This window comes from Canis lupus, chromosome 36 (assembly GCF_011100685.1).
Source record: "Canis lupus familiaris isolate Mischka breed German Shepherd chromosome 36, alternate assembly UU_Cfam_GSD_1.0, whole genome shotgun sequence".
Classification (NCBI taxonomy): domain Eukaryota; kingdom Metazoa; phylum Chordata; class Mammalia; order Carnivora; family Canidae; genus Canis; species Canis lupus.
Genome location: NC_049257.1, coordinates 500,222 through 525,976, shown reverse-complemented (window position 1 = coordinate 525,976; position 25,755 = coordinate 500,222). Strand labels below are relative to the sequence as shown.

At 41.0% G+C, this 25,755-nt stretch overlaps 1 long non-coding RNA gene across 1 annotated transcript; it reads right to left on the bottom strand.

The window, feature by feature from the left end:
- Positions 1-301: 301 nt before the first annotated feature.
- Positions 302-25,586, bottom strand: LOC119867788. Its single transcript, XR_005384475.1, has 3 exons — positions 25,410-25,586; positions 24,406-24,536; positions 302-830 (listed from the first exon to the last, which is right to left on the bottom strand). It is a non-coding gene; the product is annotated as an uncharacterized LOC119867788 (long non-coding RNA).
- Positions 25,587-25,755: the final 169 nt, after the last annotated feature.

Here is a 25,755-nt window from a genome sequence, read left to right as displayed (position 1 = left end):
ATGTATTCATGAGAACGAAAGCTCCAGGACCTGAAGGCAGAAATTTTTGTTCTTGTCTCTGCTAGTATCTAGAGTAGTACCTCCCAGATGCTAAGCCTCACTAAATTTGTTAAATGACCAAACTAATTTATACATCAAAACCCTACCTATGGCTTATTAAAATGAGTGAAATTCCATCTTTACATGGCTTATTAAAATGAGTGAAATTCCATCTTTACTCATTTCTCTTCCAATTTCCCAGCCTTGGACCTTACCTGTAATATGAATGCTAACGGCTGGTTTGTTGTGGCACATCTGATGCATTTATCTTCGATGAAAACAGAAGTAATATGGTGTGCTTCAGCAGTAGTAACTCCTCACAATGCCATCTCATCACAGCATTTTGACACAGCACAACCTTGAAGGAGCTGTATTTGCGGCTAAAAATGTATCTTGTCAGTTGTTGTTTTATTAGGAACCATCGATGTGGAGATATGTCAGTCTGGCCCTGGCACACTGGTGCATTTTGCAAAAGCTGAAAATGTGCAGCGTAATTGTGGTACAATACGCACTAGGAGAAGCTAAGATGTATTACCCAAGGGACTAATAGTGCAGGAAGTTCTTGAAACCAAATGTTCTACGTCATCCGTCTTGCACATGATTACTTTACAGTGGGACCACTTGTTATTCACCTCCATTCCATTAGGCAACCAAATTACATGCCAAGCCAGCTTTATAAATAGAGCCCTGAGTAGGTGGGCCACAGCCGAAGGAAGACGAGAGAGTAAATCCATGTATATAATCTCATCTTTTAGAGTAGAAATGGTCTTTTCCATTCATATGTACAGAAACTGTCAGAATTAGAGAGAGGTAGGAAAGGGTACAGTTATTCAAAAATACTTAGGAAAACAAGAGACCTTCAGCATTTCTTTATGTAATAAGAGGATATAAATCTATAGCAGACATGCTGAAAATTGCATTGTGGTTATTGAGGCAATGGCCACACCGATTTATTGACAAAGCTGCTCTGCATCTCACGCTAATACCAATCTTGATCGGTACACAAGTCTCATTGGCGTTAATGAGAATATCTCATTTGACTGTGGATGGCAAATGGCTAACGAGGTAATGAGATGAGGGTGAGCGTGTAATCTTATTTGACACCTGAAAAAAAGGGCACACCTGCCCAAAGGGTAGCTGTTCTGATTAATCCTTTCATGAAATTTTTACAAACTTGCCTTCAAAACTTCAAAAGCAAGATATTCTTATTGAAATAGAGAAACTCACCCACAGAACCAGCTACATTATTTGTAGGGCCTAGTGCAAAATGAAAATGTGAGGTTTCCTGTTCCAAATCATGGGAGGAAGGGAGATAAGGGGGAAGAAATGCCATTAAAGATATTAAGATATAGAGCCCTTTACGTTTCTTCTGCAGTTTTTCTTCCAATTTGTCATGATGATGCTATATTTACTACTTAATTTCATTCTAAAAATGTTAAGATTTTAAGTTATTAGCATGAATTTTACCATTTATCTTTATATGATGAAATGCCAATTTTAAATGCAATTAACAGAGCATTTAAGTCCTATTACCAGCCACCGAGATTAAGACTAATTTTGTGGCTTATCCCTTGAGTGTGCACAGGGTGGACCAGAAGAGACAACCTCAAGCCAGATCCAGAAAGTGTCCCCCAAGGTCAATTTGTATATTTGCGGGGCAAGTGCAGACCCTCACAGCTGCCAGGGACTCGGCTTACATCCCAGAGCTAAGAGTTGCTGAAACCGGACCATAGCTGGGTTCTGCCTCCAGCCAGCCAGGGAAGTTGAGTCAGACGTATCCTCTCCCCGAGGGCTACCGTCCCAACCCACCAGGTCCAAGGCCCTTGCAGCCCCTGTGCAGAGTGCCTGTGTCCTGGGGCGGGGGTCGGTGGGTGAGAGGCTCCCGAGGAGCTGCCAGGCCAGGGACGGGACGGCTGCCGGTGTTGTGCACAAGATCGCGAATCCGAGAAACCCCGAGGAGCCGACCCCGATGCAAACACACCAGGGTTGATTTACGAGCTGGAGCTTGGGCCCAAGTGTACCCCACACAACGGAGCAGGGACTTGGACCCCGAGGGGGGTTTCAGCTGAGTTGTATGGGCTGGTCTCCGGGACCTCCAGGAGGGGGGGAGGAATCCCTCAAGTCTGTTTACATTCTGATAGGGGCCTTCAAGGGCATTGAGCTCTGTTCTCATTCTAATAGGGGCTTCCTGCCCTTGGCTTGGGCTCTGTTCTTATGCTAATGTGGGGCTTTCTAGGGCGTTAAGCTGTAAGCTGCTTTCTTCCTGTAACTGAAGTAAGGCGCCGTTCAGCTCTTATCCCCGGGTGCCTGGGATGGCTGGACTTGTGCTAACGCTGAACTTAAAGTGGAATGGCCTTCATTTGCTCGGCCTCCACACCACCAGGTTGCCTTTCCCCAGATGCAAGAGCATGACCCCAAATCTTGCCATACTCGTTCGTAGCCAGGCCCTCTGTGGAGGGCAGGGTGGCAGTAGTGGCTGGCGGGGATGAAGGAAGGCCATATAGGGTCTAGGATTTCTGGAGGTACAGCAGTGGGCAACCTCGAACCATCCCTGGAGCTTTGTGCACGGCACTGGTCCAATGCCCATGAAATAGTTTTGCTTACTGATGCATCATTTACCACAGAGGCAGCCTGGGCAGGGACTTCTCCTTGCCCTCCAGTATCCATTCTCTAGTAACGGAAACCTCAACTGTTAACTTGGCACAAGGACACCTGGAATTAAGCAGGCATTTTCCAGTTTGCCGTGCAGCTAACTACGCGGTGTGACTAAGTCGTGGCTAATGATGTATAAATGGACTCAACATCTGTGCCCATCCTTTGCCTCTTTGTCTTTTCTTCTGCTATGTAGAACACAGATAGCATATCTGGAGCTCCAGAGGTCATCTTGAACCTCAAGAACAGGGGCCATACTTCAGGGGTGAGTGAGCAGAGAGCTCCAAGGAATGGAGTTCCTCTGGATTTCATGGCACAGAGCCACCTCAGCAGCTGCGGACTGCCACCAGTCTTCAGGGAGAGAGAGAAACGCATCTAACTTGTTCGAACCCTTTCTTTTCTGAGTCTCCTTCTCACAGCCAAACTGTAATCCTAAACACAGCATAAAAAGGGTGGTTGGATTTTTATGCTAAGGCATTTACCACGGATCCTTGTTGGGACAGTAACTTATCCAATCCTCAGACTTCTTTTCTATCTCTGCCTTACCAGTGTTTGCCCTTTACACTATTGGAGAAGGATATTCCTCAATGTTTGCATTTTGCCATAGCTTTATTTTACTTCATATAACTCAGAATGGTTGTAAATGATGCTATTAATTTAAGATTCCCGGTTAAGAAGTAACAATCGCCTGCCACTGAAATAACTACATACTTCAGTTTGGTCCAATCCCCACTCTTACAAAGAGATTGAACTCTCAGCTCCAGAATACTTCATTCCTACATCCTAGTAAAAACTGTTCAGAAAAGTTTTCCAAATAAATCCTAAATAATGAAAAGTTTTACTTGAACCTGAGTTGCTATCTAAATTGCACAACCAATTTTGTTAATTTTTCTCATTCAGGTTATTTTTTAAGTGAGCTTTTAAGAAATGAATTAAAGAGAGTTTCCACTCTGAATATTAGAAGGAAATGGCACTGCTCAACTGACATGTATTCCAGCACCCGAGTACTTCAGGTTTACTCCCCGGTGCACGTGAAATCACCAAAGAGTTCATACAATATTTACATTTCGTCCAACCTGTTAAGAATGGTTGTAAATGTTGTAAGTGCCCCAAGACACACGAATTGTTAGCAAGGGGAAGGGATCAAAAGCAATGGAAGAGAGACATGGCCACAAGCTAGAATTATTTTTCCCTGAATATTGAGGATTTAGGAAAATCTTTAATATTAAACAGCCGAGTTTTTATTAACTCCTGCACCAACCTGCCTACTTCTTACATCTTACTATACCAAAACTAACTTTAGATTTATGACCCAGAAATCATACATTTCTGTATTTATTTTTTCCATCTTTCTCTGTCTATTGTGCTTATGATCGATCACCAGGCAGAGGAAGATAAAACTGAATATTTATGTGGAGCACACTAAGGGACCCTGCTGTGAGCTATTAGCTAGGGCATGACGTGTGCTCCCAGTTGGAAGCTGAAGGGATGCGAAAAGAGCTGTTGCAACCCTTTATAAAAAGCATAAAAAGCACCTGTTTGCCTGCTTCATTAAACTTCCTGTAATGAACGCCTCCGGGGAGCAGAATTGGGGAACTTCTTTCCTGCTATAAATAGGGAAAGGTATTTAAAGGTTCTCATTTAAATGTGAGTACTGTTATCTGTAACAATTTGCGAAAATGTGAAGGGAATATAAATGAGCCAGTACTTGCATGTATTCATGATGATCATAGACACCAGAAAGATGGTTCCTTGTACCCTTAGTGAAAATTTTGTTCTCCTGGAGAATCAAAGTCACAGACATTTTAAGCTTTGTCTACCTGACTCCTGCTCAGCAGCAACAGCAGACAGAACTCAGCTCAGCCCCTACCCCTTCTGTGAAACGTGAAGCATCCCACCTCCCTAATACATAAACATGCAGTTTCAGATGGAAGGCATATACTTTTAATAAAACACTAATCACCCTGTGATGTTGTCATTTACTTTTTTGCCTCTCTGGGACAGGACAAGGTCTTATTTTACACTGAGTTCCCCAGGCCCCTGAACGGGCTCACCGCAGTGTATACACTCAATAAATAAGGTGGGGATTTGGCGCAATAAACACAGGAACCCTGGTCTTCCTTTAGCTTCCACGAGATTGTTCTTAACCTTTCCAGCCACGACGTGTCACTCTCGTTTTCCTGTTTCTTTTCTTTTTTTTTTTTTTTTTTAAGAATTATTTATTTATTTGAGAGAGTGTTCACGTGCCCTGGAGCAGAGGGAGGGGCAGGGGAGGAGAGAGAGAAACACCTGGCTCAGTGCCAGGACAGACAGACCCATTCAGAGCCCCCACCTGGGACGGTGGAGGGGCTTCCCGTGGGGCTCCCTCCCACAACCCTGAGATCACAGGTGAGCTAAAATCAAGACTCAGAGGTTTACCAGACGAAGCCACCCAGGCCCTCCTCCTGTTTACCTCTTAGCCTGGAGTACGGCAAGCATCCACCTCCCCTCCCATCCTTTCAATCAGCAATTCTTCCTCCTGTAGATGAGGGTGGCCTCATCCATAGAGATTGTCTTAAAGCAAGGACTTTTGAATTGCAATTTACAAAACAGTCAATGTTATGTGCAGAGAAAGCAGCAGAACTTCTATCTGGGGATATTTTTCCATCTCCGCCTTTTAAGATTTCTATTTATGATGTCATCGCACTCAAAATTGTAGAGGTAGGTATTTCATTGTAAATGGGTATCAAGTTGGTTGCAAGTTCAAAATTTTATTAGACGTGTATTTTTACTGATAAGGTCTAAAATATAAAATAAAAAAAATACCTGCTCCTGCCAGGCAGTAGGATAAAAGCTGTAATTTCTCTTGCCAACTCTGTTCCTCCTGATGCTTTCCCCAAGTTAGTAAATAGCACCACTATTCACCAGCCATTCAAGATGGAAGATGTGCTCCACTTCCACAATCACCCACTTTCCAAAGAATCTATTCTACAAACAGACCTTTATGCTTTATAAGATAATTATAAACAGACCCCTCCTGCCCATTCAGACAGCCACAGCCTTAGTCCAGGCCCTGGCCTCATAGCTGGAAAGCAATGAGCAGGTATGACGCTGCCAGAGTGTTCCTTGGAGAACCTGACCAGCTACCGTTTTAAAATCCTTTAATGATTTCCCACAGTTTAAGTCCAAGTTTGCGTTCATTTCATGTCCCGTCCATCCCTGCAGCCTCACATCTCCCTCTCACATGCCCAGAGAGAACTACCTATGGTTCCTTAAGCATTGCAGGAAGCACATGCCTTTGGGCATCCACATGATTGATTTCTTGCTGCATCATCCTTCCCCTATTTTGCCTACCGAGTCCTACCTGTCCTTTAAAAAGCAGCACAGTATTCACTACCAATGTTACGTGTCAATTATAGATCAATAAAACTGGGGGAAAAAGTTTGCATCATGAGTCCCCAGTCAGATATAGTTAGCTTTCAACCAATTGCACATAACACTGGATGCAAAATACTGTCAAATCCTTGATCATATTGTTTCATAAGTATATGTTTATTCATGTTATTATATGTATCTTTAATAATTTTGTTTTGTATGCTTTTATAATTGTGTCATATCCATAATTTTATAATCATAGATCTCTTTGGACTAAAAACCTTTATCAAGCTATTTAAAAATTTGACTTAGATGTCTGTGTGTCTTCCCAAAGTGTAAATACCTGAGATAATGTGAAGTTCTACAATACTAGATGCTCAATGTATATTAATAGAATAAATAAATGAATGAGTAGCAAACTAAAGTGGAAAATATTATCATAGTTTAAAACAAAAATAATATCTATTTTGTTCAGTTTAAAAACTGATAGAGTTTGTGCCTTTGGACTATCCAAACCAGGCAAGGAGTTTCAATTTCTTGCTATAACTTCTCCATTAGAAAAATAAAGTATTTATCACTCACTTTGCATGGTGTCCAAATGTAAATTAATTAGACTGCTTTAAAAAACACTTGGAGCTCCTTCATAAGAAGCACCATGCACTGATTCACCTGCGGCATATACCAAATACAACTTAGAAGTATCCTTCACGGGCAGCCCCAGGTGGCCCAGCGGTTTAGCATCTGCCTTCAGCCCAGGGTGTGATCCTGGGGACCCAGGATCGAGTCCCACGTCGGGCTCCCTGCATGGAGCCTGCTTCTCCCTCTGCCTGGGTCTCTGCCCCTCCCTCTCTCTGTGTTTCTCATGAATAAATAAATAAAATCTTAAAAAAAAAAAAAAAAGAAGTAGTATCCTTCACATGGCGGTTTTAGGTGTAATTCCTAAATGTCTCTGTATGCCTTTAAAAGAAAACAAGCATATTTAAAACTATAAAACAGGATTATAATTGAATCTGTTGTGGACCAAAAGAAAATTTCTGAAGCTATAATGGAAGTCATAAAAATCCACTCATAAAATATGCAGTTTGAAAGCAATTTCTATTCAATTATCTCAATGAGTTCATATGTATGAACAAAATAACTTATTTGTGATTTACATAATATCTCATGGTCTTTCAGTCCCTATACTTTTGTCTGTGACTAGGGGGTTATTCAGATTTGATGATTATATTCTAATAATTCCCCATCAGGATAATACTATGTCACTAAAAGGGTTCTCAAACTATTTTGGAAATTATCAAAATAGAAGAGAACTGGTCTTGAACAGGAGTCTTTAACAAGAGAAATGAAAGGCAGTAGGGTAGCAATACCAAGAAAATGAGAGGTGCCACTGTGCCAATGTTTCAGCATTTACATTTATTTCTCAAGCACCGAGATAAAACCCATGACTGAAACCACTAGTGAATTCTCCTCCTCTCAACAGAAAAAAAAGAAAAAAGGTAATATGCATTCTTGAGGACTGAGCTCAGACACCCTCAGACTGCATTTTTGCATCCATCTTTAGATTCCCAGTGAAGCTAACAATCCATAGTTTTGAGGGCCTGAACTAACTTGAGAAAACATCTGTTCTTTAATCACTAGAAAATTCTAGAGAATTATAAATTTCAAATGACTCTCCTGAGCCACTAAATGTATCTGCGAATCCTCCTAACAAATCAGCATTTCAACTAGCCTGAATTGCTTACTGTCCAACTTATCTTTTTGACCTCTGGAGGAAAAAAATGCAACAATTATCCATTTTTTAGGTGCCTTACTGCCTAAAATAAAAGCCATTATACGTATCAAGATAATTAAAACATATACTAGCTCAAATATGTTGTTATATGTCATTTTTAAATGAGTGAATTTTTTTTTCTAGTAAGACAGGTGGGTGTCTAGCTCATGTTAACATGATCATGTTTAATTTTTTAATTTAGCATCTGATGCTTCCGTCGCCAACCCTTTAGGGAGAAAGATTAAAGATGGGCCACATCTGCAGATAGGAAGAGCCAATAAAGGCAGTCATGCTCTAAAAAGCAAAGATCTTCAGGCCACATTATGTGATGCTGGAATGGTAGCCATCATTTGTGATAGATCCAGAACATTTTAGTTATTCTAGATTCATCTAAGAAAGAATACTAATCTTGAAGTGCTAAAGCAAACCTACAGCAACCAAATGTAATAGATTCTAACAGTGCTTTGTCATCCCAGTTTTAAATTCTGTAACTTCAGCTTGGGACAGTGGCATTCTATTTGTAATACAAGATAGAAAAAAACAGGATTTAGAATTTTTGTCATATGAAATGTTTCCCGCTCAAGCCTATTGCCGTATATTTTATAAAAAGAATAACAATCAAACCACCTATTGCCAGCTCAATCAGTTGAGAAAGAAATGTTATGTGAACCAGCGCTGCCTACACAGGTAAGGCGCAGGAAGCAACCCAGGAGGGGGCAACAAACTCGCAAAACAGGAACAAAACTATGCCTCTGGCCAGCAGGTGGCGCTGCAATCCATCATTGTTCGCCAATCGCAGATTTTAGAACTACTTGCACTGTCCTGTTTACTTACCACTAATTTCCTATCTGAACTTTTCCTGTCTTTTGGCACGTTATGTCATGCTGTGCCCAATTTTTTTTTTCAACCAGCAAGGAATTCGAAGGAAATTGTTACACCCACAGGACTTATTAACTCTAACAATATCAACAGTCAATATTCATAATAAACATGTTATCAGCCCAGTGAGTTATTAAAAAAGGCCATTTAACTTTGGAAACTATCTGAGAGTTCAGAAAAAGAATCCTATTTAAATGTAAAAACGTGTGAAATAGCAACACTTTGGTGTAAACTTAGGCCAAATGGGTCTCTAATGGTCTTGGGAGCCTTGGACCCAACAGGCTAACCCTTTGCTTCCTAAATATAGGTCTTGGGAGCTCTTATAGACATAAGCAATTTATCATGTATAGAATGACATAATTAACACAAATTGGAGAAACAGAAGTCATCTATTGCAAGGATGAAAATCACCTAATTAACACTGAGCCTTATATACCTTATATATCCAAGGCAGAAATCACTAGCCAATTACAGAACTGTATTGAACTGAGCCAGTATAAGTCTCTTTTTTCAATAGGCTTTCACTTCAGATGATGCTAATTTGCTATCCCTAGGAATAAGAAAAATAAGGCTCAGAGTGACATCACCAAAATGGCCACATAGGAGACCCAGTGTCCATTCTCCTACACAGCTTAAAAATTAGATAACTATCAAAAAGTAAAAAAAGAGTGATGCCCGGGTGGCTCAGTCAGTTAAGCCTCCAACTCTTGATTTCAGCTCAGGTCATGATCTCAGGGTTGTGAGATCAAGTCCCACATGGGGCTGTGTGCTCAGCAGGGAGTCTGCTTGACATTCTCTCTACCTCTGCCCCTTCCTCCTCTTCCATTCTCTTTCCCACTTGCTCTCAAAACAACAACAACAACAACAAAAAACAGTTTTGTGAGAGCTCTAGGGTCCACTTAAAAAACTTAAGCATCAGTGGGAGTGAATGGGTGACGGGCACTGGGGGTTATTCTGTATGTTAGTAAATTGAACACCAATAAAAAATAAATTAAAAAAAATAAATAAAATCTTAAAAAAAAAAAAAACTTAAGCATCACAGTAGAACAAAAAAAACTGAGAATAGCCACACAAAAATAAAACAGCTTAATTTTGCCTATATCATCCCATCTCCCAAACTGTCATTGCTCAGTGCCAACAGTGAACTTCACAGCTTTAAAGAATTCCCCTTGATGGGAAAGGAAGAGCAAGAGGAGTAACCAGCTTCCTAAGCCTTTTGGGACCCCACACAGAAATACTTCCTCAGTTTCACCGGACACAAATTGGCAAAGCTGAAGCATATAGAAGCAACTAGGAACAAGAAAGAAAAGCAGGAGAGGGGATCCCTGGGTGGCGCAGCGGTTTGGCACCTGCCTTTGGCCCAGGGCACTGTCCTGGAGACCCGGGATCGAGTCCCATGTCGGGCTCCCAGTGCATGGAGCCTGCTTCTCCCTCTGCCTGCTTCTCCCTCTGCCTGTGTCTCTGCCTCTCTCTCTCTCTGACTATCATAAATAAATAAAAATTTAAAAAAAATTAAAAAAAAAAAAAGGAAAGCAGGAGATACCAGCAGAAGCCATGCAGCAAAAGAAGTGATTACAGTTCACTGTGACCTGCTCTGAAGACAAATCCATAGCTTTTGCCGCTGAACAAAACCAATGGCCAGTTGCCTTCATGGATCCCTTGCAGATTCACCAGCTTTCACTCCATAGGCATTCACATTCACTAACACCAGCCTCCTGAGTCGCCACTGCCTCCCCACCCCACCATCACTGGAGTCTAGGAACTGAACCTATAGCCAGCCCAGGCCACGGCTGCTATGGCAATGTAAGACACCAGCCTAGACACTTTGGCTGACCCCCACCATCATGCACATGCTAAGAGCCAGCCCCTCTAGCTATGTACTTGTACACCACTGGCCTGGCATCCATCACTGGCCTATGCTACAGTGGGCATGTTGGGAGAGGCTGTCCAGCCACAGGAGATCGTGCCAACATCCAGGCCCTGTGCAGTCGCTTGTGGGTCCAGGTCAGTCCCCAGCTCTGCTAGTGGCCTGCACCACTGCACCCCCCTACAAATAGCTCCTCCAACTGTACACATGTATAGCCCAAACTCTAGCACCAGCTCCCACTGCCATGCATCCTTGGTGAGATGCAGCAACCACAATGCCAATCGGCAGGGCCTCTGCAGCTGCCAGTGAGTCCATAGTTGGCCCCAGATCTTGCTACCTGCCCTCATATGAGTGTCTATAACCAGCTCCTGCCACTATGCAGGTACCTGCAGCTGAGTGTGTCCATACCACCAGCTCTAGCACCAGTCTGAGGAGAAGAGAAGGAAAAAAAGGTAGAAAGAATATCTAAAGAAATAATGGCCAAGAACTTCCTAAACCTAGAGAAAGATTTGGACATCCAAGTATATGAATCCAATAGGTCACCCAAGATTTCAGTACAAGATGATGTTCTCTAAGAGCCATTATAATAAGACTGTCTATGGATGCCTGGGTGGTTCAGCAGTTGAGTGTCTGCCTTTGGCTCAGGGCATGATCCTGGAGTCCCGGATCGAGTCCCACGTCGGGCTCCCTGCATGGAGCCTGCTTCTCCCTCTGCCTGTGTCTCTGCCTCTCTCTCTCTCTCTGTATGTGTGTCTCTCATGAATAAATAAATAAAATCTTTAAAAAAAAAAAAAGACTGTCTAAAATCAAAGACAAGGAGGGAACTTTAAATTCATCAAGAGGAAAACAATTTCTCTCATACAGAGAACTCCCATAAGGTTACAATCAGATTTCTCAGCACAGAACTTGGCAGGCCAGGAGAGAAAGGAATGATGTATTCAAATTGCTGAAAGAAAGAACCCAGCAGCCAAGAATATGTTACCCAGCAAAGCTGTTCTTCACATACAAGATTATGTAATGACTTTCCCAAACAAACAGAAGCTGAGGGATTTCATCGCCACTAGCATTGCCTTACAAGAAATGCTGTAAGGAATTCCTCAAGCTGAAATGAAGAGACACTAATCAGTAACATGCGAACGTATGAAAATACACAACTCACTGGTAAGGGTAACCATAGAGTCAGATTCAGAAAATTTTAATAGTGTGATATGGTGGTGTGCTAGCCACTTAAATCGACTAGAAAGGTTTAAGGATGGAAATATTAAAAACAGCTAAACAAATTAGCTAATTAATTTGTTCATGAATACACTACAGAAAATTATGATTTCAAAAACAAAAGCAGAGAGTAAAGGGGTAGAGATTTGTATGCTATTAAAGTTAACTTCTTAGTGTAAAATGGACTGTTATATCTATAACATATACCAATAAAATAAATAGACTGGATTGATGTATTAAAACAAAAAACAAACAAGCAAAAAATAGACCCCAACTATTTGCAGGCTACAAGAGACTTCAGCTTTAAGAAGACATATATGCTCAAAGTAAAGGAATAGAGAAAGACATTTCATGCAAGTAGAAATCAAAAGAGCAGGAGTAACTCTATATCAGACAAAATAGACTTTAGAGACAAAGAAGATCATTATATAATGATAAAGGGATCAGTTTATCAAGAAGATAAATTATATATATATATTTTCAATATCAGAGTACCTAAACATATTAAAGCAAATACTAACAGATATGAAAAGAGAAGTAGATGATACAATAATAGTAAAGGCTTTCAATACCCCACTTTTGTGAAGGAATAGATCCCATAGCCTGAAAATCAAGAAGGAAACATTAGAACTGAACCACACTTTAGGTCAAATGGACCTAACAGATATATACGGAACGTTCTATCCAACAGAAGCAGAATACACTTTGTCCCCAAGTGGGCACAGAACATTCTTCAGGATTGATCATATGTTAGGTCACAAAATAGGCCTTAGCAAATTTAAGATTGAAATCATAGCAAGTATCTTTTTTTTCCAAGTATTTTTTTCGGCCAAAATGGAATGAAACCAGAAATCACAATGGAGGAAAATGGAAAAATTCACAAATATGTACAAATTAAACACACTCCTGAACAACCAATAGGTCAAAGAAGAAATCAAAAGAGAAATTTTAAAAATATCTTGAATCAGAGGAAAATAGAAGCACACTATGCTGAAATTTATGGGATGCAGCAAAAACAGTTCCTAAGAGGGGAGTTCCTAAGGATAGACACCTACTTTAAGAAACAGAGCTGGGTTCAAGATGGCAGTGGCTAAGAAGATCCTAAACTCCCTCCCATGGATATAACAAATATACAATTAGAAATGGAATACTTTCCTCAGTAAAAACAAACAAACAAACAAAACCCATAAAACTGAGGGAACAGAGTCTCCACATAAAAAGAACAGCATTGAGAAAGGTAGGAGGGGCAGAGACACCTCTCTCCAAAGGCACTCCACCTGAGCTGTGGCAATCCACAATCAGGAGAGATCTCAAAAATTCAGAATTTCCCCCTGAAGAGTGAAGGGTTTGTGCTCTGCATCAGGCACCCCAACCCTTAGACCCTGCATGGGAGAGTGGAGCCCTGTAAACACTGGGCTTTGAAAACCAACAGGAATTACATTCATGAAACCTATATAACTGTAGGGAACAGGGAATCTGCTCTAAAGTGCTCATGCGCAGATTCACAAAAACTGGGACTCAGCACAAAAACACCAATTTGAAAAGCGCCTTGACCATATGTGAAGGAGACCCATTCAAGTACCTGCCAGAGAGGCAGGAAACCATTAGGACTTTCCCCAGAGATGGAATTATGGGCAGGTGCCACATTTGTGCCTTTCTACCTTGCAAGGTCCCTGCCTGCAGTACCACTTTGCAAGCATGCCACCTCCCTGCTAGAGCTGGTGGTGCAACCAGCTGAGAACTCCACAAACCCCACATTGCGACTGCTTTCTTACAGTCCATGCTCTTGCCACTATGTGCAGCCACACATCGGAGCACAAGCCCTGGGCATTCCATACGTGTGAGCAAGCTTGCATGTGTTTGTGCAAGCTTGTGTGTATAATGGAGTATTATTCAACCAAGAGAAAGAAGGAAATTCTAACACTTGCAACAACATCAATGGATTTTTTAGGGCATTATGCTAAGAGAAACAAATCAGGCAGAGAAAGACAATATGAACTCACTTAAACATGAAATCTAAAAGCCAAGCTCCAAGGGGAAAAAAAAAAAAAGACAAGAACGTTGTCTGGGCCTGGGAGATGGGAGAAATGGAGACATGTTGGTCAAAGGATACAAATTTCCAGTTACAGGATGAATAAGCTCTGGATATCTAATTTGCAGCATGATGTTTATAGTTCATATCACTATATTAGAGTTTTTATACTATAGTGTAACCTAAAAAACTGTATTTTCTGGGTTGCTAAGAGAGTAGATACTAATCAATCTCATCACAAAAAAGAAATGTAATGTGGTAGAGGTGTTAGTAACACTAAAGTGGTCATCATTTTGCAATGTACAAGTGTGTCAAAGCGACACCCGTACACCTTAACTGTATACAATGGCACATGTCTGTTATACCTCAATAAAGGTGGGGGGAAAAGAAAAATGAGCTCCACACGTTAGTGTTGTTCTAGAAACCATTAAATACAAAACCAAAACTAGAATAACAATTTTACAATTCAAAATAATAACTTTCCCCAACAGAAGGAACTCATAAAAACCTTTAATTTTATAGTTTTTATTAATTAGAATACAAAGAAGTGAAAACCTGCCAAGGATTATAAGTCGGTAGCATATATGATTCAAACCTGTGTATTGTGACACTCAATTTTTTTCAATATATTTTTTATTTCAATTTCAGAAACAGGACTTTTTCTGTTCGATCACTCAATCTCATTCTCAACAACTGTGATGTCTTCTATCTACATTTCAGGAGCCATGCCAGGCATTAAGTACAGCTTGTTGAGCAAAACAAAACTAGGCCTTCCCATCAAGGAGCAGACTAAGGAGGACTAAGATTCTAATCATGATAAGGGCCACAAGGAAAGAACTAGGATTAAAAAAAATACTAAGAGGGTATATTCAGATTGGTTAGTCAGAGACTATGTCCAAGTTAAGGAGGAACAAAGCTCGAAAAAATGAAAAGAACCAATCATACCAAGAGTACAAGGTCTGTGTATTAGGGGCAGCCCAGGTGGCTCAGTGGTTCAGCACCTGCCTTCCACCCAGGGCCTGGTCCTGGAGACCCGGGATCGAGTCCCATGTCGGGCTCCCTGCGTGGAGCCTGCTTCTCCCTCTGCCTGGGTCTCTGCCTCTCTGTGTGTCTCATGAATAAATAAATAAAATCTTCTTTAAAAAAAAAAAAAAAAAAAGTCTGTGTATTGGTCAGAGATCCGGAAATGGAGGCAGCACATTCCAGGGAGAGAAACCACGGGGGGCTGCCCTGAGGCACCATCATGCTTCCTCATGACTGTAATGAGTGTATTCATTTCTATCAAGAAATTTTTTTTTAAATGATGTGTTCTCAGTGCATTAAAGCAAGAGTTTCATGACATCCGTGTATCTTATTACCAGTGACGTTAACAGTGATCACTTCATTAAGTTGCCGTGTGCTGGGTTACTCCGGTGTAAATTTAATGTTTTCCTTCTGTAGTTGGTAAGTATCTTGGGGATGACACACACCTCCTGTTTCTCTTCAACTTTTGCCTGCTGATTTTAGCCTCTATTGGTGGATCCTGTCTGCAATAGTTGTTCTGTAGTATTTACCTAATGGTTATCTATTTCCCTTTTTACTGAAATTCTGTGAGATAGTTATCTCTTATCTTCCATTTATTTATTTATTCATTTACTTATATGAGTAAGAATTCATAGAGATTTGTTTTATGGGTTAAAATTCAATATTGTCATTGGGGGAAAACCCCTCCCCCCCTTTTTTAGCATTTATTTCTTTGTTTCCTGGTACCATAAAGGGTTCCAGGCTCATATTATATTTTTTTCTTAGCCCAGTCCTGAAATCAACCACTTCTCCTAGAAGATCTGATTTTCCTTTATTGGATAAGAAATTCTTTAAAAAAAAAAAAAAAAAAAAAAAAAAGATTGTACTTATTTATTCATGAGAGACACAGAGACAGAGGCAGAGACACAGGCAGAGGGAGAAGCAGGCTCTTCATGGGAACACGATGTGAAACTCAACCCCAGAACCCCAGGATCACAAGCTAAGCCAAAGGCAGAAGCTCAACTATTGAGCCACCCAGGTGCCCCTGGATCAGTCATTCTTAACCCAGAGTGCATATTAGAGTGCATCACCTGTGGGCTTCTGAAACCACTCAAGATCTGTTGAATCTGAATTTCTGAAGATCCTGAATTTTTACAAACCCATACAAATAAGCATATACATTTTTTAAAGATTGTATTTATTTATTCATGAGGGACACACAGAGAGAGGCAGAGACACAGGCAGAGGGAGAAGCAGGCTCCCTGCCGGGAGCCTGTCATGGGACTGGATCCCGGGTCTCCAGGGTCACAGACTGGACTGAAGGCAGATGCTTAACTGCTGAGCCACCCAGGCATCCCAGCATATAAATTTTTTGAGCTTATACATTTTCATGGTTGAGAGCCAGTGTTTTTTGTTTTGTTTTTGTTTTTTTGAGAGCCAGTGTTCTAAGCAGCAAGGAAAGCATCTGCTATTTTTATGACATGGTAAAGAATGAAGTTGGAAAAGTCCAAAGATTTGCCCATCCACGACAACTAGCAGTCTGCCAAAGAATCCTGCAATAACAAATCCAATATGACTCCTTTTCTATGTTTTCCCAAGCCCCTTGTCCAGATCAACTACTAGCGTATTCTGACCTAGAATCAAAACCTATGCAGAGAAAGATGCTAAGAACCTAGGGTAAAAGAATAATTACTAAATTAAAAAATGAAGAACGGAGAAGAAGGTGAAAGGTAAGGTAAAACTAAACCCCATTGGAGAGTAAGCTGTTAATTGTGAGGAAAAACAAAAGAGCTCCACTGAGTACTGGGTACAAAAGAAAATTGAGAAAGAGTAAGGAGAATCTAGAAGCATTTTGGTGAGCCCTGAATTTGATCCTTTGTTTTAGTTAAACTAAAATTCATGTTGTGGCACCTGGGTGGCACAGTCGGCTAAGCCACTGACTCTTGGTTTCGGCTCAGGTTGCCATCTCTGGGTCATGAGACTGAGCCCCGTGTGAGCTCCATGCTCAGCATGGAGTCTGCTTGAGAATCTCCCCCTTTCCCCCTGCCCCTCCTGGTCATGCTTTTTCTAAAAATAAATAAATCTTAAGAGAACAAAATTTATGCTTATTTAAGTTATTCAACAATTTCTCAAACATAAATGGAACTCAGTGAATGCACCCTTACTACAATGTTCTTTTATGTTCACTTTCTCAGTCTCTCAAATGGCTATTTCACATCTCCTTTCACTTCAAATATCCTCTATCGACCCATCCCCCTCTCTTCATATTTCATTGAGAAAATAGAAGCAATAAGATGAGAAATCTCTTCTCTGCCCAGCACCTTGCTTGCAATCTACCCAAAGTTACGTTCACACTTCTCTTCCTATCCTGTTACTATGAATAAATTGTCTCCATTCCCATTTTTTAAAAAAGATTTATTTATTCATAAGAGACAGAGAGAGAGAGAGGCACAAACACAGGAGAGGCATAAACAGGCTGCCTGCAGGGAGCCCAATGTGGGACTGGATTCCCAAACTGGGATCACGCCCTGAGCGGAAGGCAGACACTCAACCGTTGAGCCACCCAGGCATCCCATCCATTCCCATTAAAAGCCAACACTCATCCTCTTCCATCCCCCAGCTGCTCCAAATTCCACAACTCCTAACTGACTAGGCCTCTGCCTTTAGACCCTTTGCCTCTTTAATCCATTTAGGCAAATTAATCATCCAGTAAATAATTCACTTTTTCATTCTACTGGTATTTACTGAGGATTTATCATACATTAGGTACTGAGAATCCATTGTCAAAAAAATAAGCAAACAGCTACATTTAGCAGTCCTAGTCTAAATCATGTAGACAGATAAAGAAATGATTGGAATCCCATGCTATAATACCATACTGGTACATCTCTAGTCAGAAGGCACAGAGAGGAATGAGAATTTTGCCCTCAACCCTCCATTTCAAGTCCTATTACTTCCCTGGGCTAAAATAAGACAGTGTCACAATCGGTCTTCCTCATAGGGTCACCCCAACCCCACAGTTCTTTCTGCACACAATAGCCAGAGTGATTCCTCCAAAAAATGAATTTAATCACACAATCGCTGTCATGACCTGTTGGCAGAAAATGGGCAAAATGCCTTCCATGCCTACCAGGAGTCACGGAGTCTTGGCACCTGTCAGTCTAGCCTATTGCTTCCCACAAAAATGAGCCCTTTTAATTTCTCAGACACTCCTTTCCTCTCTCACCTTAGGATCTCTGAATGTAAAATACTATCCTCTTTGCAGAAAATATCTTCTGTATCCCTTTTGTCTGGCTAACTCCTTATTTAAGTTAATTCAAGCTGTAAGTTTTCCCCAATTCCCCTAGACATGCGGCACCCGCCTTAGGTGGTCCCCTAGATTCATATATTTATCATAGCACCTATCACATTTCATAACTTGAATTCATTACCAACCTTTCACCAAATGAGGTTCTAAGAAAGCAGAGGCTATCTTGCTCACCGTTGCTATCTTAGCATACATCCCAGTGCTTGATACGTGGCTGTTGCTCAGTAAATATTTGTTCACTAAGTGAACAATCAGAACCCTTCATTGCTTGCTAATGGTTAAAGGATGGGTAAATACTTCTAGGAATTTTGTAGATAGAAGGAGACTTTCATAGCAAAGAGACTAGCAAGTTCAAAGCACAGAAGCCTGAAACAGTAGCAGCACATGCTCAGGGGACTGCCCAGGACTCCCTGCTGTGGGAACAGAGTGGGTAGGTCAGCAAAGTGAGGACATGTGGCTGGGAAGAAAATAAATCGTGGTCTCTGTGATCTATAAAGCAATTTATACTTCAGAATATACCTTATCAGAAGTCACTGAAGAGTTTAAACCCCTTTAGTTTTGCTAATAAAGAAAATATAGTAAACCAGCTTGGGCTATAGTATTCTTCCCCAGTATTCAACCTGGAAATGGACCAAAAAGATGGGAAGGATGATGGATCTTAAGATGATATTTACCATCTAACCATACCACTTAGAAACTCTCAGCTCTTCAGGGGGCTGGGGGTGGGGTGATAAAAGACTTGGACCTCTGGGAGAAGGCCGGGAGCCACAGACCAGGAAGGGAAAAGCAGGCCATCTGTGTGCTTTTCTTTTCCTACATTGTCCTGACCTGATTACTGACCAGGAATTGGGGGCAGGAAACCAGCAGTCTGCTAGAGGTAGTGAGATCATTGCAGGCATCCAAAAGCATGGTGCAAGTAATCAATAGTATAAAGAAACAGACATCTGAGTGTTCCTCATCCTGAGTCCTTTACAAATCCTTGGGCAACTGCAACATGAGTGGTGGCCTCTGGAGCAGAAATCCTAGTTAGTTACCTGGGAATGAGGGATGGCAAAGGATGAGAAGAAGGAAAGAAGGGATGGTTTGAACCTAGACACTAACTCTAGATATACTCATCTGTGAACCTCATCCCCAACATCCCAACTGTCCTGGTGGAGCAGAAGCTAGGGTCCAGGCTTTCACCCCACCCTCAAAGTTAGCTTTATTAGCAAGAAGTGGCTGATAGGTATGGCCAGCCACTGCAGAAGTCAGAACACCAAGAACAGGAACAGAAGTAGCACAACTGTGGAATAGAGAAAGAACACAAAGTCACCATTTGCTTTCAGAGATGGGGAAGATATGAGCAAGATAAAGAAGGCACATGAAGTCTGAATTGGTGATAGTGGGCTCGAAAAATATATTACTGAAATAAGGAACTCAGTGGATATGTTTTAAAAAAAAGCTTTAATAGACCTGAAAAATGATTTTATATGCTGAAAGATTAGGGCAAGGAAGTTTTCAAGAAAGAATGAGCAAAAGATAAAAAGGAGGAAATAATGGAGATAAGATATACGAGAATTTAATAAAAATGTCAACCTAATAATTCCAGAGTGAGAACAAAAGACAAACAGGATTATTTGAAGAAATAATGAAAAAGAATTTCCCAGAATTAGAGAAAAATAAAATATCTCAAATTAGAAGTAATACCATGTTATAAATATCCCTTAGAAAACAGAACCTGAAGCAAAGCTTACAGGCTAAAGATTTTTTGGGAACTGCAAGAGTAAGTGAGAAAGGGAAGTGAAACAAAGAGGGAAGCGAATACAAGGTGATGTGTTTCTAGGTTCACCACAGCTTTACAAGGTAAATCACAGCTGGGTGCTCAGGTATATGCAATGTACACCAGAGAAGCAGAGGTCTCAGGGAACAGGATTTATCTGCCAACTCTTCCCATCTTCTGTCCTTCGTTGGTCAAAGTTTTCCTCATAAGGTGTTAACTTCCCTGAACCTCGATTTGGGTTAGGTACTCCTCCCATCCTCCAACTGGCTGCCTCTCCATCAGCTAGAAGCTGGCTCCCACACTTCTGGGCTTTCTCTGAGCAAGAAAGTTATGGGAAAACTCATAGCCTCCCCGAGTCTGGTCAGACCTACCTACCCTGATGAATGAAGCCATAGCAGTTGGCATGATCAAGCCTGTGCTGAAGCCATGGCCTTAAACGGGTGAATGTGGACTCTCCACTAAGCAAGTGGCCGAAGACTGGAGACAGGAAAGGCCAAGCAAATCTGGGGAGGTCCACTAATTCTATCTACTGCAAATGAAAAACTAAGTAAAAGACATCCTCTCCGTGACCCCACCCCTTACCTCCATCAGATAAAATGTACCCTTTTTTTCAAAACCACCAAAGGCATTCTCCTTGGTATTTTTTTTTCTTTTTTTTTTAATTTTTATTTATTTATGATAGTCACAGAGAGAGAGAGAGAGAGAGAGGCAGAGACACAGGCAGAGGGAGAAGCAGGCTCCATGCACCGGGAGCCCGACGTGGGATTCGATCCCGGGTCTCCAGGATCCCGCCCTGGGCCAAAGGCAGGCGCCAAACCACTGCGCCACCCAGGGATCCCTCTCCTTGGTATTTATGTCCACATAAAAACTTGCATGTGGAAGTATATAGCATTTTTATTCAGAATAATTACCAGAATGTCTTTTGGTAGATAAACGGGTAAACTGGTATATTCAGACAATGTAATATTTAGTGCTAAAAAGAATTGCACTAGCAAGCCATGAAAAGACATAGAGGAAACTTAAATGCGTATTACTAAGTGAAAGAAGCCAACCTGTAAAGGTAAAACTATGGAGACAGTAAAAGGATCAGTGGTTGCCAGGGACTAAGGGAGGAAGAGTGGTGAATGGGTGGAACACAAAGGATTTTTAAGACAGTAAAACTCCTCTATAGGGCACTATAGTGGTGTGTACGTGCCATTGTACATTTGTCCAAACCCTAAGAGTGTACAATAGCAAAAATGAGCCATAATATAAACTATGGACTTTGGATGTTAATGAGGTGTCAATGAAGGTTCATGAGTTGAAACAAATATACCACTCTGGTGGAGGCTGGTAATAGTGGGAGAGGTTATACATGTGTGGGGGCAGAGGGTTGGTGGGGAATCTGTCCCTTCCAGTACTTGTTGCTGTGAACCTAAAATTTCTCTAAAATCTACTGAAACACACACACACACACACACACACACATACACATCTGCAAGCTTCCAGAGGTAAAGAAGATCACTTATAAAGGAAAGGGTCACCAAATTTATCAATAACAATACTGGATACAAGAGGCTAATGGAGGATTCTCTTCCAAGCTTTGAAGGAAAATAGCTTCATAGGAAAAGAACATAGGTCTTTATGTAGAGTTAAAATTTCCCTTAAAAGTTAAGTATATTCTCTACAGCCTAAGGTTTTACAGTTTACAAAGGAAATGGTCTTAGAAAACAAAATATATAGAAGTTGTACTCTGGCAAGAAGAAAGGATTGTCCAGGAGGAAGAAACAGATATAGCAAGTAAAAGAGTAACTGAATAAAGTGTTTTGTTGTCTAGATAAATCATGACCAGTGGAAAAATAAATAAACCCAGACCCAGGCATTAAACTGATAAAGGAAGAGGGCAAAAAATAAAGGGGGTGGGAGGAAACATGGGGAAATATTAGATACATTCATGGCCTTGATTGCGGTGATGGTGTCATGGTGTACACTCACCAAACTCACTGAGTTGTGTACATTAAACATGTACAGCTTTTTACATGTCAATCATACCTCAATAAAGTGGTTTTCAAAAAAAGAAGAGGGTAGGATCAAGTAACCTAAGGAAGTAAAAATTTGGTCAGATTATTTTCTTATTCACTAGACACAGATATTGATAAGCTTAGACATTAACAAAGCAAAACAAGCAAAGTTTTGGTCTGAGTAATTTAGGGATAACCACAGATGATACATTTGAAAGTGTAGCTTCCAAAGAAGCAGAAGAATTTGATCTGTTCAAGAGAATGAGGAAGGAAAAAAAAAATAGAAAAGAAAAAAAAAAGAATTACGGAAAATAAAATTCCCTGAATAGGATAATAAAATTAAGTTCTAGGAGGGAAGCAATTTCAATAAATATCAATCTGTAAAAGTAAATAAGATTCAGAAACTCTCAAACTGGAAGAAGAAAAATACCCAGGAAGATGCTGTCTGTGAGAAATATAGTTAATCCCAAAGAATACAGAAAGTCTAAAAACAAAACAAACGGAAATGTATTTCTTCAATTATTTAGCCCTATCATTATGAACTCAATGGATATTTTACCCTATGGATTAAAGCTCAGTACTATGTCTGGGACTCTCATATCTCACAGCTGATTCCTCTATTTGAGATCTTTTCAGGATATCATAGAAAATTTTTTGAATTAGCAAATAACATATGTTGAAAATTATTAATTAATATTACAGAGGCCTGCTGCTGCAGAAACCTAATATAGATCATACGGAGACCAAATGTTCAAACCACATTGGAGTAGACTCAGCTGGGCAGAAAACAGGTTTACTCATTCTTTGCCAGCATCTGGTCTTCTCTCCCCAAAGGCAAATTAAAAATGAGTAATAGTCATAATAATAATAATAATAATAATAATCTTTTTGTCCCTCAAAGGCAAGTTAAAAATGAGTAATCATCATCATCATCATCATCATCGTGGCTAACGTTTGACTGCATGTTCTTAATACATGCCAGGTGTAAAAAAAAAAAAAAATACATGCCAGGTGTTATCCTAAGCCTTTCATCACGTATTAACTCGGTTGCTCTGCGCAGTAACCCCCTGAGACCGACGCTGTTCTTCTCCCAGTTTCGTAGATGAGGAAGTCAAAACACGAGGGCACCTACACCACAACGTTACTAAGTGAAGCAGCTGTGACTGGAATATAAACCATCAGGCTCCAGAGCTTATGCTCTTTACCATCATTACGCGTTGCTGCTGTCAATAAATTTACAAATATTGCTTTTATTCTTGCCTGGTGTAAAAACAAAAAAAGTCTGTAGCCCTCTCAAGTAGTGCTGTTTTTTCCTTCTTCCACAGATATTGTTCATTGCCCAAAAGTTGTGTGGGTGTTCTTCACATCCGCATATTGTTCCTTCCAAACTATTGAACCCTTTTCTTCCCCGAAAACCCAGTTTTCGAAGCTCAAACCATCAGTCCTCACCACAGGCTGCTCTGCTGTAAGGCAGTCTAGGGCAGACCATAGCGCCATCCTCCTTTCCTTCAGGACAGAGCACCCAGATCGCTGTCCTGCTCTCCAGTACCACTGCTGCGGGCTTGCGGCGGTTCAGGATCCTCGTAGATAATCCTTACGATTCCCTGGGCCCTCAGTTCGGTTCCTCCACTCATGTCATCTCAGTCCCCATCGTTCTCCCAGCCCCTCTCACCCTCTCACGCAGAGATGACCAAGAACTGCATCTTCATTTTTCCCCATGAATGAATACTACTTTAGTCACATGTTTTAAATTAAAAATTTGATTAAGAAATCCTATTATAGCAATTAATTATACATCTCCTTCATAATTTTACACTCCATCAATAACACAACCCCTCTTCCCAGCGTACTAATTTTAGTACCCAGACTCTACTCTCCAACCTCAGTGGGATCTGACTTATCTGACCACCTATTTCTGCCTCTCCATCTCCTTCCTGTCTTAGCTTCTCTGTTACCAGTGTGACATTACATAGTTCAAAACTGTACACTTTCTTGTATCCACTCAGAAGATTTATGCTCCTACTCTTTTGTTGTGTGCATTTGGTAAGAACCCAGCTCTGGTAAGAACCAGCTCTCCTATTCACTTCATTTACTCTGAGCTTCTACTCACGGCGACCAGTGGCTAGAGAAAATATACAACCGTGATAACTGGCTTATATTTAGTTCCATGACCACTGATCTTATGTGGTCCCAGCCCATTCGTTTTCTCCCGCTTCTAGAATGAGGATTATTCTCTTGCCTCAGACATGTAACACATTCTCCCCTATGGCTTTCGAGTTCATTGAGACAAGAGAAATACCAAAGTTCCTCCTCTGCACTCAAGGACATTCTTTCAGAATTTTCTCCCTTTGTCCTGCCTCGTCAATTTCTCCCTTTCTGCCAAATTATTCCCGTGAGGATGCGAACATACTTTAATAGCTCCTATGGGAAGGCAGGGAGGGAAGGAGGGAGGAAGGCAGGCAGGCAGGAAGGAAGGGAGAGGCAGGTGTGGGAAAGAGAGAGGAAGAAGGGAAGGCTTTTATCCTTACCTCTCCAATGAGTCTGTTCTTGTCCAACAGTGTCCTCCTTGTTGCTACAAACCACAAAGGTCAATTCTCTTCTCTCCCCAGTATTTGATTGGTCACCCTCTCCTGCTTGAAACGGTTTCTTCAGTTGAAATCTGTAACACAGATTATTTGTGTGCCTCTTGCCTCACTGACCACACTGTTTCTATGTCCTTTGCTGATATACTCCACCCCCTCCAGCCTCTAGACCAGTGATTTTCAATTCTGGATGCATATAAGAATCACCTGTTGCCATTTATGACAACGTGGATGAACTTAGAGGGCATTATGCTGAGTTAAATAAGTCAAAGACCTATGAAAGACCTTATCAAATACCATATGATTTCACTTAAATGTGGAATCAATCAATCAATCAATAAAACAAAGCAGAAACAGGCCCATAAATACAGAGAACAAATTGGTGGTTGCTGGAAAGAAGGGGGCTCGGGGGATGGGTAAAAATGGTGAAAGGAAGTGGGAGGCACAGGCTTCCAGTTATAGAATGAATATATCATGGGGAGAATAGGTACAACACGGGGAATGTAGCCATTGGTATTTTAGTACCATTGTTTGGTGACTGATGGGAGCTTCACTTGTGGCGAGTACAGCATAACGTATAAACTTGTCCGTTCTCTATGTTGCATATGTGAAACTCCTATACTTCAATTTTAAAAAGAATCATTCTAGCGAGCCCAGGTCTCAACTAGACTAATTAAATCAGAATCTCTGGGGGCCAGGTGAGAGAGTTAGGCAATTTTGTTAAACCTCCCTGGGTGAATCTAAGGAGCAGCCAGTACTGCTGTAAACCCAGGAACCCCAGGGCTTGTCTCAGACCTTGAATCTTTTCCATCTGCACTTCCCCAGGTGATCCCATCCAAACTCTCAGCTTCAGATACCTCAACACCTGGTGTCTTCTAACTGTGTATCTTCAGCCTAAACCTTTCTCCTGAACTCTGGAATTCCATTTGTAACTCCCTGTTGTCACTTACTTTAGGATGCATGATACCACTTCCAAAGTTAACGTGTCCTTCTGCTTTCATCCCCATCTCAGTAAGTAGCAATTGTGTCGTTCCAGCTACATGGACACACACAGAGTAAGTGTTATCTTGGAGTCATCATCATGACTCTCTTTCTTTTATGTCTCATCTTCAAGCCGTCAGCCAATTCTGTTTCAAAATGAATCCAGAAACTGATTGCTTATCTCACCACTTTCAGTGTTAAGCTCTGATTTGAGCCCTTATCTTTTTTCTCTGTCTTATGACTACAGTTCATGTTTGGTCTTCTTGCTTCTACTCTTCATCAAAGACAGTAGAGTGATCCTTTTACAGCATTATT